This window comes from Tinamus guttatus, unplaced genomic scaffold (assembly GCF_059628265.1).
Source record: "Tinamus guttatus ecotype Peru unplaced genomic scaffold, ASM5962826v1 Tinamus_guttatus_pri_ptg000052l, whole genome shotgun sequence".
Classification (NCBI taxonomy): domain Eukaryota; kingdom Metazoa; phylum Chordata; class Aves; order Tinamiformes; family Tinamidae; genus Tinamus; species Tinamus guttatus.
The window spans coordinates 8,308,926-8,322,316 of record NW_028288586.1 but is presented as its reverse complement, the minus strand read 5'-3'; the positions used below and the strand labels follow the sequence as shown (position 1 = coordinate 8,322,316).

At 38.1% G+C, this 13,391-nt stretch overlaps 1 protein-coding gene across 1 annotated transcript in view; it reads left to right on the top strand.

Annotated features, from left to right (window-relative positions):
* The window catches only part of PPP2R2C (protein phosphatase 2 regulatory subunit Bgamma), a 174,489-nt gene that overhangs the window by 1,179 nt on the left and 159,919 nt on the right, over nt 1-13,391 (top strand). The gene's annotated exons all lie outside the window — the stretch shown is intronic.

The window sequence follows — 13,391 nt, the reverse complement described above, 5'->3', positions numbered from 1 at the left end:
GAAGCCAAACAGTGTCATAGACAGGGTTGAGGTTAGCCCTTAGGAGAGACTGCTCAGCAGTGAGGTGCTGGAATGGGTGGGTTTGGTACGGAGAAACCTCCTTTGCCATCGTTTTTTAAGGATGGTTTCACGGGGCAGGTAGGTAGCCTGCTAGAGGAAGCCTCCTTCAGCTTTATTATTACGTGTGATTCTGTGGCATGTGAAGTGTTGTATTTTGTCTTGTGTTTTGCCGTTTGGAACTGAGATGAGAGTTAAACTCCAATATATTAGTAGTAAACAAAAGCTTCGTCAAGGCCTTAGACAAAGTGGTTTTATTTTTATTTTTTCCCCAAACATGCTCGGTGGAGGCTTAGGTTTTAGGTATGTTTACAAACATGCACAAATACGCACACATGCACATGGCAAAGTATCACTCAAAATCAGGTGTGATTTAGTACCTAGATGATGATTTTTTCCCCCTTAGAACCGTTTACCAAACCAGATGTGATGACGACAGGTGGGGGCGGAAATTACATCTGTGTGAGGGAGTGAAATGAGTGAGTGACAGCATTTCTTGGGCATCAGAGAATGTTGAAAAGCAGCTTTAGGTTGGCACTTATTTTTATTTAAAGATTTGAGTAAGAGGTATACGCTTCCTAAGCTGCTTTATCTGCGTAAATATCAATGTTTCAACCCTCATTTGAAGCTTCTCAAGCCCTCAAGTTTTCTTCTCAACAGGTTGTGTTTTGTTTTGATTTGTTGGGTCATCTTTTGTCACATGACAGAATTAAGTGTATTTTTAAAAATTAGTCTGTTAACCCTGAGTTCAGTTTTTAACACTGAAAGTTTATGGGTGTCCAGTTTTACTCTGTGCCTTAAACGGCTTCCTTGCATGTTTTCTATTCCTTACTCAGTGTGGAATATGTGAATTTCAGAGATCAGGAAACAGTCTGAAGCAGCATAATTTGCTATAGAATCAAAATGATTTGTGAGTGGTAGACTATATTTATGTTTCAAGGGTTACAATTGAAGTAAGAGCATTTTACACTTCCTTTTTTTTTCCATTTTCCAGCATGCATGTTGTCTATTAAATGCTATTAAGGTCTTAGAACATGTACAGCAATATAATCTGTGCATTTTGCAGAGGTGACCACCAACTTTTAAAAGAAAGTGATATGGTAGCAGGAGACTGGACTTCTTGCGTGCCAGAAAATGCCCTGGGTAAAGTCCAAACCTCTTTTTCTGAATTTCCCATTTACAATAACTTAAATAACACAGAGCCAAAGAGAAACTTCAGCTTAAAATTGACTTCTACAACTTTCAGTGGAAAAAAAATCTATAATTATCCCAGTTCTTTTCATTTTCAAAAATGGCCACAATCTCAATGATTGCAGCAGTGTTGGTCAATATTACTTAACTAAAGGGGAGAAGGTCTGATTCATATATATTAAATGCTGCTGTGTGCTATCTATGTACATAGATATCTATATAGATAACCATTTGTATATTAATATTCTAAATTTGTGAATCTCCTAGGTACCTATTTTTGCTTTTGAATGCATGCAATGGCCTTGTGGTACTTTATCAGTTAGACTCCAGAATTGTGTTAAGCAACATTACTAGGAAAGAAAATTATTCTTTTACCAAAAATAGATATGTTAGATGAAAAATATTCATTTACATAGGAGAAAAGCAAAATTGCATATTTAAAATGCAAGGAAAATAGAGCATAGTAAGTAAGGCATAACAATCAAAGCCAAGATAATCATGTTTGATTCAGTCTTGTTGCCTTGAAACAAAATCCTATTTCAAATATTGCTACTTCTGTAATTTACATCTAAGTGCAAAATATATTTTATTCATGCTAAGGATCTCAAAGCACTTTGCTCACATTAAGCACACCCTAAGAAAAGATGCATGAAGAATGGTATTAATGTATCCATTTCCAGGCTAGCAAAATGAAATGTAGAAGTTAAGGAGGTGATTTCCATAGGAGCTGAATGTCTGTTATTGAACAGTTAGTGTTGCAGATTTCTGGAAAGTCAAATCTTGTATCATTTGCCCAAACTGACTAATGGACTGTTAACAGGACTCTTCATTCCCAACCTTTTGTTATGGGTCCAAGGTTACATTAGCTACTTAGAAACTCTGTGCAAGTTAAATGATATTTGAAATATTCAAAGCTGTGAATTCTAAGCTGTCAGTTCTCATGCAAATTGTAGACAGCATTGCATTCAGTAATGAAAATTTGCTTAATGAGAAGACTGACCTCAAAAACCATATTTTTAGTTTTCAGATAAAGTTAACTCCTTAGAGATGTGAAATTGGTTTACTTTTCACCCATTTTGTAACTTTATTCCCCTGAATGGTCGGAGGCCCTGTTAACATTAGTGCCATGTGAATGATGTGACATGAAATTTCCTGTTACTTGCCGTACACTGCTCTAACATTCTTTTCTATATTTCTGAATAATTTGAAAACTGGGGATATAGTAGAGTTTTGAGGGGATGAGTGGATAATACATCTTTTTGTTTGTTTGTTTGTTTTAAAAAACAAAAAACCTATTTGGATAGTGCAGCATTTGAAGGAACCAGATGACACATGGGAATTAATGAATTTGCATTTAACCATGGTCAGGGTTACATACAGTTCCTTTTAGCTTGCTGTAATTTTCACTTAAAGACAATAAGTCTGCATTTGATTCAAAACTACCTCTTCTAGCGTTACACCAGATCCGTGGAAAGCAGTGGGCCTGCACGATACACAGCTGAAGCATTGTCCTTGTGAGTCATGCTTTCCTTCATCAGGCCTAATTGAATGGGAAGTCTCCATCTGTAGATGCTTTAGCTTCTCGGTCCTCTTTTGGAGAAACGGACAAATTGATTTTCCTTGTTCTATTGCAAAAAGCCTCAATAGCAGCTCTTTTCTTAACACTTTCATTTTCCCATATTTCTTCACCACAAATGGTTGGTGTGTTTCTGTGAGGCCTTAGTGGGACAGGTTGAGCCCCTCAGTTGTCTGCACAGGGGACTTCCTAGGGGGGTGGGAAACCCACAATCTTGCCCCAGGGTATATACTCAGTAGATACCTCCTTAATCACTTACCTACGTTGTCTTGTGTATTTCTGGCTGTGTCTGCAGAATCTGACGATTTGTTGTAAAATAAAAAGTTTTGTATGATAAAGTGTTTAAGATATATGAAGATGATGCTAATTCGCACGGTAGCTGTATTTCTGGTAATACTTGTATAGATCAATATTCTCCTTTGTGATATTTTTCTCTGTTGTTTACAGATACTTTGTTTATGCATGACATATGGGCGTTATAAGAGTTTATAATCCAAATGCTTCTGCGGATTATTATAAAGTGGACTTCTTGAATAGCAGTAAAATACTGTAAAGTCTATGTATTAGTTATGAAAAGAAAAAGGTGTCTTATACTTTTCATTGTTTATTTACTATTTTTGTGTTTTGGTGAAGAGTTGGTTCAGTTTCATGAAATATGAAATACATCAAGATGAATGAATTGGAGTGAATCTTACAGAATCTTTGGTTTCATAGTTGTTTTTCTTGGAATTTAATTTGGGTGCTACAGTAGGTTTTCTGTAAGGAGGCATTAAGTGACATTTTGCAGTAAAACAAATACTTTGTTAACACTGTGTTAATTATTTTCTGTTGTAAATACCTAAATGAAGATGTTAGTTCTTTCCGAGTAACCAGGAGCGGGTTATTGCTGCTTGGATGAGGCTTGAGAAACAGCCAAAGTTTTCCTTATCAGGTTTTAAGATTCTTTTCCTGCCCTTTTTAAAAGACTCCTCTGGCTTGCTCTAATAAGCTCTATTTGTTTAGTTAATTCTCGGGCTCTTTGGCTGGTTGTGGCCTTCATCATCTCAGTTTCCAGGATATGCTCTTCAGCCAAATGCTATTTTTGTCTTTAATCCCTCACTGATCCCTTTTTGTTCCTTCTAGTCTGTCCTATTTTAACGTTCTGAGTCAGATATTCGGTCTCGCTTTTCCTCGGCTGTGGTTTTGCTTTCTCTTTGTGCCCTGCAGCTGAGGGGACAGTGGGAACCTCAGTCCGCTCATGGTTGCAGCGTGTCCCCCTGTGGCACTGGACACGTGGCACTTGCAGCAGATATTAGATCTTTCCCTCTATCCCTCACTGTTTCCAGGTCTTGAAGGCATTGCGTTTTATATGACTCTCTCACTTCCATTTGAGTAACTCCTGGCAACTCTGGCTTTATCTTGTGATTGAATGATCAGAATTTCCGGTGCGTTTCAGTTGGTTTCATCCAATATGATGTACTCAATATACGTATCATGAAGGATGAAATTCCGTGGTTGTGTGTCTAATTTTGCAGGTATTAGCGAGTTAAATATAATGCTTTCAAATTTTCTGGTCCAGAATTTAACAGGGATATCTTTTAGTCTCCCTCCTATCAGATATGCTATATTTACTTTACTAGTTTTTAACAAAACTGTGCCATAGCATTGATGAAGAGAAATATCAGAGATTTCAGTGAGGCCGCAACATTGCCAGTGAGACTAACTTTTGTACTGTTGTATTTTGAAGTCAAACACTGACATTCAGCTTGAATGAATTGTCTGTGGTTTGAGCTGCCTGCAGAAAAAACACCAGCTCTTCACCACACTGACTCTTCTTTTGCACGTCAAGTCAAAAAGCAAAGGTTCCTTTATCAAGCTGAGTTTGTGCATGGGTAGAGTGTCCATTTCCAGTCCCTTCCAATTCCTTCCCATTGCCCAAGCCCTTTCGGAGAGTCTCTGAATAGCTGATGTGTTGAGGACTTTCTTTTTTCCCTGCTGCGTTTTCAGCTATCTGTATGAACCAGTCAAAACTGGAAAATATCCCAAGTAGACTGGATTCTTCTATTTCAAGACTCATAACAGGGAAGCTTAAGTTCTGCAAATATTAACCCAGAGGTCATATTGCAGGTCATTGCAGGAAAGTGAACACATCTTGGTGTTCTTTGAAGTGTAGCGAGATTTAAACAGAAGTGAATTTCTTCTCCTTTGCATATTTGTATCGTCTGGTGAAAAAATCTTCACAATGATAAACGATTTAATGGATTCATTCACCTCTCTGTCCTAGTATGGTACTGGGATATAAGCTTATCCAACATAATGATCAGCTTTGCTCTGTGTGCAATCACTTGATAGTATAAGAATAAAAGAATAGGGAAAAGTATTACTTTACTAGCCAAATGCTGCAACTTGTCATGGTTTGCTAATCCAGAAGAGGGAGCTACCTCATAAATTACTAGCAGACTTGATGTCAAAAAAGTGTAACCCGCCCCCCCGCCATGGATTTTTCCGGGGAGGAATGAATCCAGAGAATCCAGGCGATGTCTTGTTGCTCACTCAGGTCATTGTTTGCTGATTCTTAAGAATCTTAGGATTGTCCTCAGGAACTTATTTATTTGATTTCCATCAGGTTTTGGTACTACAGTCTTCAGTGTCTTTATATATATATTTTTTTGTTATATATATATATATATTTACATACACACACTTTTCACATTCGTGCAAGATCATTTCATATATATTTGATAAATTTTTATTCCAGGAAGATTCAGAATAAATATGAAATATTGTTTTATTACATATAACATAAATACACTTGTGTGTGTGCAATATATAGTTATAATTGTATAACTATACAAAATTTTAAAAACGGAAAAATAGATCTGTATGTTTTTAAGTCTTCAGTTTGATACACTTTCTGTTTAGAATGTGCACATTCTTTAGACGCTTAGACTAGATTTATTTACAAGTGCATTTTGTAAAGGCTCATGTCAGAGTGAATAGAGTTGGCGGTTGGGGTGATTGCTGGAATACGCACAAGGTTACGCTCTTAAATCTTTCTCCCAAATTATGTCATTTTCGCAGAATAGTTGAGAATACGATGCAAGAGACAGTGTTATTGTTTTAGTTGGTATCATTTTGGTTTTCACACACAACTTAAAAAAAACACACAACTTAATTGAGGCACTAACTGGGCACCAACTGTTTGAAATTTGGAAGGAATGTGCCATTCAAGAGAGCTGTAGAACTACTTGGTGTGTTGCTAGCTTGCATTGTTAGCAATGTGCCTTTCAATTTTTATCAAACTACCAAAAGTAAATGCAAAGTTAGTGACATATTTTTAGATTCCTGAAGAAATCCAAATTGTTTGGGAGATACTGAGTATATTAACTTACTTTATATTGGGAATAATTTCTGTATTATGAGCATACTCGGATAGATTCATCTTTAAAGCAGGAAGAAATATTGATTTACTTGAAGTCTAATAGTGAAAGTGTAATTCTTGCAAGAGTTAATGGTTTCTTGCTAGATCTGGCTTACTATGTTAATCTTCTAGATCTAGGAAAGTTTTAATGTGAAGGCTCCATCTTGGTTGACCAGATAATGTTAGATTTTCGAGGTTCTCTGACATATTAAGCCTTCGTATTTACATTGTAAGCCTTTGCTTTGAAATGGAATGTTTATTCTGGAAATACCCTGTGCTTCAGATTTTACTTTATTTGCAGGAAGCCCTAAATTGGATTCTTTTATAATGATATGCAAAGAAGATTTAATCAATTTAAAATTAGAATGAACTCACATTTTAAGCTTAATTTTTACTTTCCATGTACTTACACTCTAAGAAAATCCAGACTTATTTTTTCCTTTGAGTCATATGAACACATTTTCTTTTGATTTCCTGAACATGGCAAATTGCGTTTGCACTTTCAGTGCATGCTTTCTCCTCTATTATTAGCCAAGAAAACAAATCCTATTTTACTTTGATGTTTTTCCTTAGGTTGGTTAGATGTCTTATTCCTTCAGAACATTTGTCTTGCCGAGTGGCCCTGCCTGGCTGAGTGGAGTGCCCACCTTCTTCCTTGTAAGTGGAAGCTGGCTTTTCTGGAAATAGCAACTCTGCAATGAAATTATTGCAATTTAAAATACTCTAAATTTTAGCCTGATACTTACCGTTTCTCATCTGATGATTTTTAAAGCATAAATGTTCAGTGACAAATCCAAAATATGAGATGTGTAAAGGAACTGAGATGTTTCAAGGGACTGAGACTCACTTTTTACCAATGATGTCAAAAAGTGTACTAGTAGGTGATAGCAAAAAGTACACTTTGGGACAAGAAAACTGGCTTAAAAGTTTGAGTTCCTTGCTTTTGGCAAGAGCCAAATCGCTGTCTGCTAAAGGACATGTGTCAGTGTGTGTCTCTCCTGTGCTAACGAGAGGCTCTGTAGCCGCTTGTGACCTGTATTATGGGTGAAATGTCAGTCCTTGGTCCTCTCCTGGTTGAAATCGGTGCCTTTTGCTGTGTGTTCATGAAGTACCTGGAGCCTGTGCTGCTAAAATAAATAAGAACCACCTCCTTCAATTCTCTTTGTGAATGCAAAGGACAGGATTTTAATGAGGCCGCATGCGGTCGTTTCTATAGGCACTCTGCTGCATTTGACTCGCAGCCTTTCTGTGGCTCTGTTTTTCCCCCTGTGTATGTGGTGTGAGAATAATTAGAGCTGTTCACTTCTGCAGACACGCAGCTATGTGTTGTTTTCTTGGGAAAAATAATATTTAAATATGTAACCATCTATGCACATTTCTTTTCCTATGTATATATATATATATTTTTCAAAATAAACAGCAAATGCTTACCTATGTTAATGTAACATTTTGGTTGAGATGCTAGCACAAGACAAGAAATTCAAAGATATAGTTCCCACAGCAACCATAATTCAACCTCATTTCTGTGAAAGCACAAAAGCCCACACCAAATACCATACAAAATGCTACATATATGCAAGTGTGTGAGATACAGTTGCTAGGAGAACCATAAATTTTAATTTCCAGGGATTTTTGCAATCACGTTTTGTATCTATTATTATTTGTATTTTATGGAAATAGTGCAGTAATGAAAAACTGAAGTAGAGAGACTGGTTGGATTAGTGTATCTTTTTGCTCTCACATAAACCCCAAACAATAGAATATATTCTTATCTCTGCCTTTTTATAGGATTTTCCTTTATTTCCAAGTGAGTGATATTGAATTTATAATATTCTCTTGCCTGCTTCCTTACCTGACTCTGTTCTTGCTCTTCCTATAGCAATCTTTTGCCTCAGATGCAGACCGATCTTTTTCCTGTTCTTAAATTGTCGCTAATGAGGTCTATTGCTTTACCTACCAAGGATAAATAAAGTGGATATTTATTCCACAAAGTCATACATCCTGTTATTAAACCTCGTCCATGACTGAAAATTGTGTTATAAAATACCTCTATGCCTGTGGAATGCATTCCTTATCAATATCCATTGGATTTGTTGTTTGTTTGCTGGCTAAGTTTGCAGGTTTCTTTATAAGTACAGTGAAGAAGGCAAGTGCCCTTGTTTTGGAATTAGAAATGTGTAAATATTCCAAGTATGGTACTTACTGGTACAGAAAATATTTTCTAAGTATTATTTACAGGATTTTAAGAAGTTAGTTGGCTGAAATAAAGCTTTATGATATTTTTTTTAGCTAAACTTATCCAATCTGGCCAGTAGAGAGAGACTATGACATTAGAAGATTGGTATATTAAGTCTCATTCACATGGTTGATTATTATATATTTGCAGGTTGGATTGAGCTTTCATTATTACTTACAAAGAAATCTCTTTGACTGAGATGTATGCTAATCCTTCCTAATTTATTTGAAAAATCCTTCATAGTTTAACTGTATCCCACCAATCATTTTAAGAAATAGGAAGTGACAGAGTATAAGGAAGGTTAATGATAAGAATTTCTCTTTAGTATACTACAAATAAATGAATTTGGTCTTCAGCTGGCTTCGACCAGACTGATTTTTCCCTTCTTGGCCCTCCATCACATTTTAGCTTCGCATATGAGCTATTTATGGGCAGTCTGGGCAGAACTGAGAGACTGATTGTGTAGGAGAATGTTCTCCTTGGGAAATCCTTGGATCCTGCCCTTCCCAGATAGCTAAGGCAATCGGCTGTAGGAAACCTGTCCCCACAGTGCCTGTTATCTCTGCACGGCAGAGTCCTGTAGGGGCTGTCACGCTCTACCTCGAAGCCAGGGCTGAGGAGTTTTGCTCTGCAGCCACCAGCTTCCCAAAGCTTCCATAGTCCTGCCGTTTTGTACAAAAGCTACTTACGAAGTACGTGCATAGTATTTCATCTGGACTTGCTTAAAATGAAGGTGTTTATATGAAATACGTCTTCCCTTATGTATTGAGGTTTAAAACTTTATCTGCAAATAAAAACATAGCGTTCTCAAGGGCTCATCAATTTACTTGTAGGTAAGTCTAGGAAGAACAGCTTAATTCCATCTACTGTTTGGTCAAGAGTTGGTCTGTCAAATCCTTCCCTGGGGCTTTATCATTTCAAAATGAAGGAGCAACTGGGAAGCTGTGAATCGCAGGGATACTCTGATGGGAGAGCCCTGGAGTTTCAGGGGAACCCAGGGAGCTTTGATGCCTAAGGCTTCATATATGCTACAAAACAAGGTCCCTTTTGGAGATGTCAATACCATGATGTGGGTTTTGCACAAGAGCTCTGCTCTGGTCATAAGCTTGCAACAAGCCCCTGACAATGTTTCTTGCTCTGTTGCATCCTGCTAAAACTTTGGAGCTTTCCAAAAGTATATACAGCCACAGGTGTGGTTTCCTTTTCTTCTGGTTATCCTTCTCATTCACTTAGATGCTGTGGTGTTAATATTTAAACTGAAATAAGTAAGAACAAACTTTAATGCTAGCTAAGAAGTGTGTGGGGGTGATTAGCAGTACCTGGAAGGTAGCAAAGTGTTCTAATTGAAACCGAGCTCCTGCCAGGAATATATAATTACATACAGGGTCTTGAAAGCACTAAGTTAACATTTGTCTTGCACCAACGTGAGTGAATGACAGCATTGCTGAATTGTTGGTGCAGTGCTGCATTGCCATTTTACAGAGCGAACCCCTCTGCTTTTAGGCCCAGGGAAGGGGACTGCAGAGTGGATCATTGCTGGGGCTCTCGGGGATGTGAGTTTGCTCGGAAGGGTCGTTCTGCAGGAGGGAGTTGCCGAGCGGGGAGCTGCCTTGTGCGCGGTGGCAAAGGTTCCCGGTGCTGTGCGCGCTGGTTCTGTGGGTTTCTGGGTTCCCCTGAAACTCGCTGCTTTTGCAGCAGAAGGAGTAGGTAATAGCACATGGTTTCAAGAGCTACTGCCCTCAGAGGAGAGAGTATCTATCCTCCTGCAGAGTCGTAATGCCCCAGGGATGCAGCCTCCCTGATGGAACTAAGGACTCTGAAGAAAGCGGGTGGCCCTGTCACCTCACAGTTCTCGGTGGAGAAGGAAATCTTCCTCGCTGGGACTAGAGCCATATGTTCCCTTCATGGGCTGCTGGGTGCGAGAGCTCGTCTGAGTTCCCTTTGCTAGGCACTGCTGGGAAATCTAATAATTACAATTATCTAGAAATAAAAGTGTTGAATGTTTTTGCAATTCAGTTTGATCTCCAGAATTTAAAATATTTTACATCTGTCCACAATTCTGTGTTCTGTCACCTAGTCGGAATTGCCTGAATGATGTTTGAAGTGTAATACAGTGGTATTGCTCTGTTATTGAAACCAGCACTTCCAGCGTATGCGTCCTTTTCCCTGATCGTGCTTCCAGTCGCATGTAACTTTGGCCAGCATTTGACCATTGGAAATAATAGCATTTGCTTAGCGCTGGGAGCTAAATTTACTGAAGCCTAAGGCACGCATCGCTCAACTTTTCCCAGAATTGTCTGAGCCAATTTGAATGAGTAGGGAACAAGGAAATGAGAAGGTGACAAAAGGGCTTCAACAGTGATCAGGGAATACCATAACCAACCTGGAGACAACGTGAAACCCACCAAGAGTGAAGTCGGAGCCACTACTTGTCGAGCCATCGCTGGTGCAACAGATTGGAGAATGGGCAAAGAACCTACCTGCAAGGGTATAAACACCCAGGGAATTTTCTTTTTGGGGTCCCCTGGAGGAGGCATCCAGTTCAAGCTATACTATTAATAAAATCATCTTAAAAATTATTATTTTGTGTCTTTTGGATAAATTGGAAACGTAGGGTCAAAACCTGTTAAAGGCACTGGATTTAGGTTTCTCTAATATGAGTTAAAAGTAATAAATAAAAGTTTATGCAGGGTTTGTTTCAGAGTGATTTTTCACAGAAAACTGTAGTCAAAACCATCCTGTTAGTTTTGAGAAAAAGCCTCAGAAAAAAAATGCCTGCCATCCTCCAGTCCATTAGAAAGGAATGAATCCATCAGCCTTTCCTTTGAAAAGCTCTAGTATTTGCTTGCTTTGAAGCAAGAATTTCGACTTCACACGTTGCCAATAATATGGATGTGTTTTCCTCTATCCCTGTGAAAACCCACTCTGCTCTGACGAGTTTACAAACCTTGGAAAAACCGGGAGCTCAGAGGTGTGTCTCCTGCAGAGCCTAGAATGGGACAGGGCTTTCAGAGTGCTCTGGATGTCTGCATGGTGCCCAGTGGTCGAGTGCTCGTGGATGGCTCCACATGAGGTTCAAAGACTGAGAAAGTTTCTGTAGCCAGCGGGGCCCTCCTTGGTTCAAGAGACAGGGAAATTTCCTACAGACTTGACCTTCAAGACTGAAACCTTAGACATTAGTGTCCTGTCACCTGGGGAATGTGTTTATTTTTTTGATACCTTGGAAATTTTATATAAAAAGGAATACTTTTTTGAAGAACACGAGAGTTGCAAAATCAAACTTGCAACTGCCTGTGTGCACACATTGTAGTATAATAATTGTGCACACATTGTAGTATAATAATTGTATGATCAATACTGTTCTAATTTGCACCCTGTTGTACGGATTAATCAAAGCAGTGAAATGAAGTGTTTTGTATCTGCCCTGTCTCATCTGTTGCAGAATTGGGGATGTATTTTGTCAGTAAAGCAGTTGAAGTTTCTGTGTAATGCGAGAATCAGAACACTTCCTTAAAAGTGTTCTTGCTATCTGTGTGTTTTCACTTTTTCAGTGCCTAGGGTGAGATGCTCGATTGCTGTGTAGGCTCTGCTATAGCTGAAACCAGTGGAAATCCTTCCTGATAGAGGGATATAAACAATTAAAAAATATGCAAGTGATTGGGCTATATACTAAGTAGTGTGATGAAGATAAGGCAGTTGTATATATGGCCTGGTGAGCTGTATCACTCTGTGTGTTAAGGTAGGAAGTTTCATAGGATGCCAGGACGTACCAGGCTCAGAGGTTTTTGCATCTGGGCGTTTGCTGATTTCTGTGTTTGCATTTGCAGTGCTGGCAAAGGGCTCCTTAAGGACTGTGTGTCTGAGGGGCAGAGAGAGAGGCAGACTTTACATAATTAAACAAACCAATACATCTGAGTTTGTTATGACAAAAATAGTTTGGCTTTGCAGAAACATTCAGCTTGAAGAAGAGGATGTTAAGGCAGAAAGTTGAAATAGTTCCAGGGACAGTGTCTTCCCATGTGGTGTCTGGCCAATTAAAGAAAATACTGTTTTTTTCTTCTTTTATTCCCATTGCATTTTGCTACTTGGAAGTTCCATACAAATACTGGAGAACAGCTGGGTGAACACAGAAAAACTAAAAGGAACTGAAAGTTTTAACTAAATACTCAATCGTGGAGTTCTGTAAAAGACAAAAGCAAATGAAAGAGATCTAATTTTCTCAGATCTATTTCAGATGTAATAATGTTCTATCGTAAGTTTATGTGGTATTAATGGCATAACAATAATTGAGAAAAATGCAATCATCGTATTTTAGAGTAGAATAATACTATTTAAAATGTAAAAAACCTGAACTTAATCTCCATTTGTGAAAGTTTAATTTATCTTCCAAGGCTGGGGCTTTGGCTCACTTTAGCTGACTGGAATGTGAAATTGCAGTGAGTGATGAATCTTTGGATTTATATGGGAAGTGCAAGTTGTATTAAAGGGCTCTGAAGGTTGGTGTGCCCTGCGCTACAGCAGGCGCTCTCCCTTTCACACTGAAGAACTATTAAAAATAATAGTAGCGAGGATGATGATTCTCAAGACTTACTGCTCCAGGATACACCATAGCACATGCACTAATATATTACGAATTGGCATAAATAAATTAATTTTTAAAAATTATATTTGCTTTTCTATTGCAGTTGTTCTCTTGATTGCTAATTTATAAAATTTGGTCCTTCTCCATGGGTATTCCAGTTATGAAATAGCAGGATCCTATTGTCATTGGCTATAGCTGGTGATAATTAATACTTCCAAAAAATATGTAGTTACTGTTTTTTTTTTTTTTTTTTAATACAGAAGACCTTTCAAAATTTCCTTCTGTCCTAACACGAGTCAATTTAGATCCTTCTGAATGCTACAGAGGAACTTTTATGGACTTCGGTAGA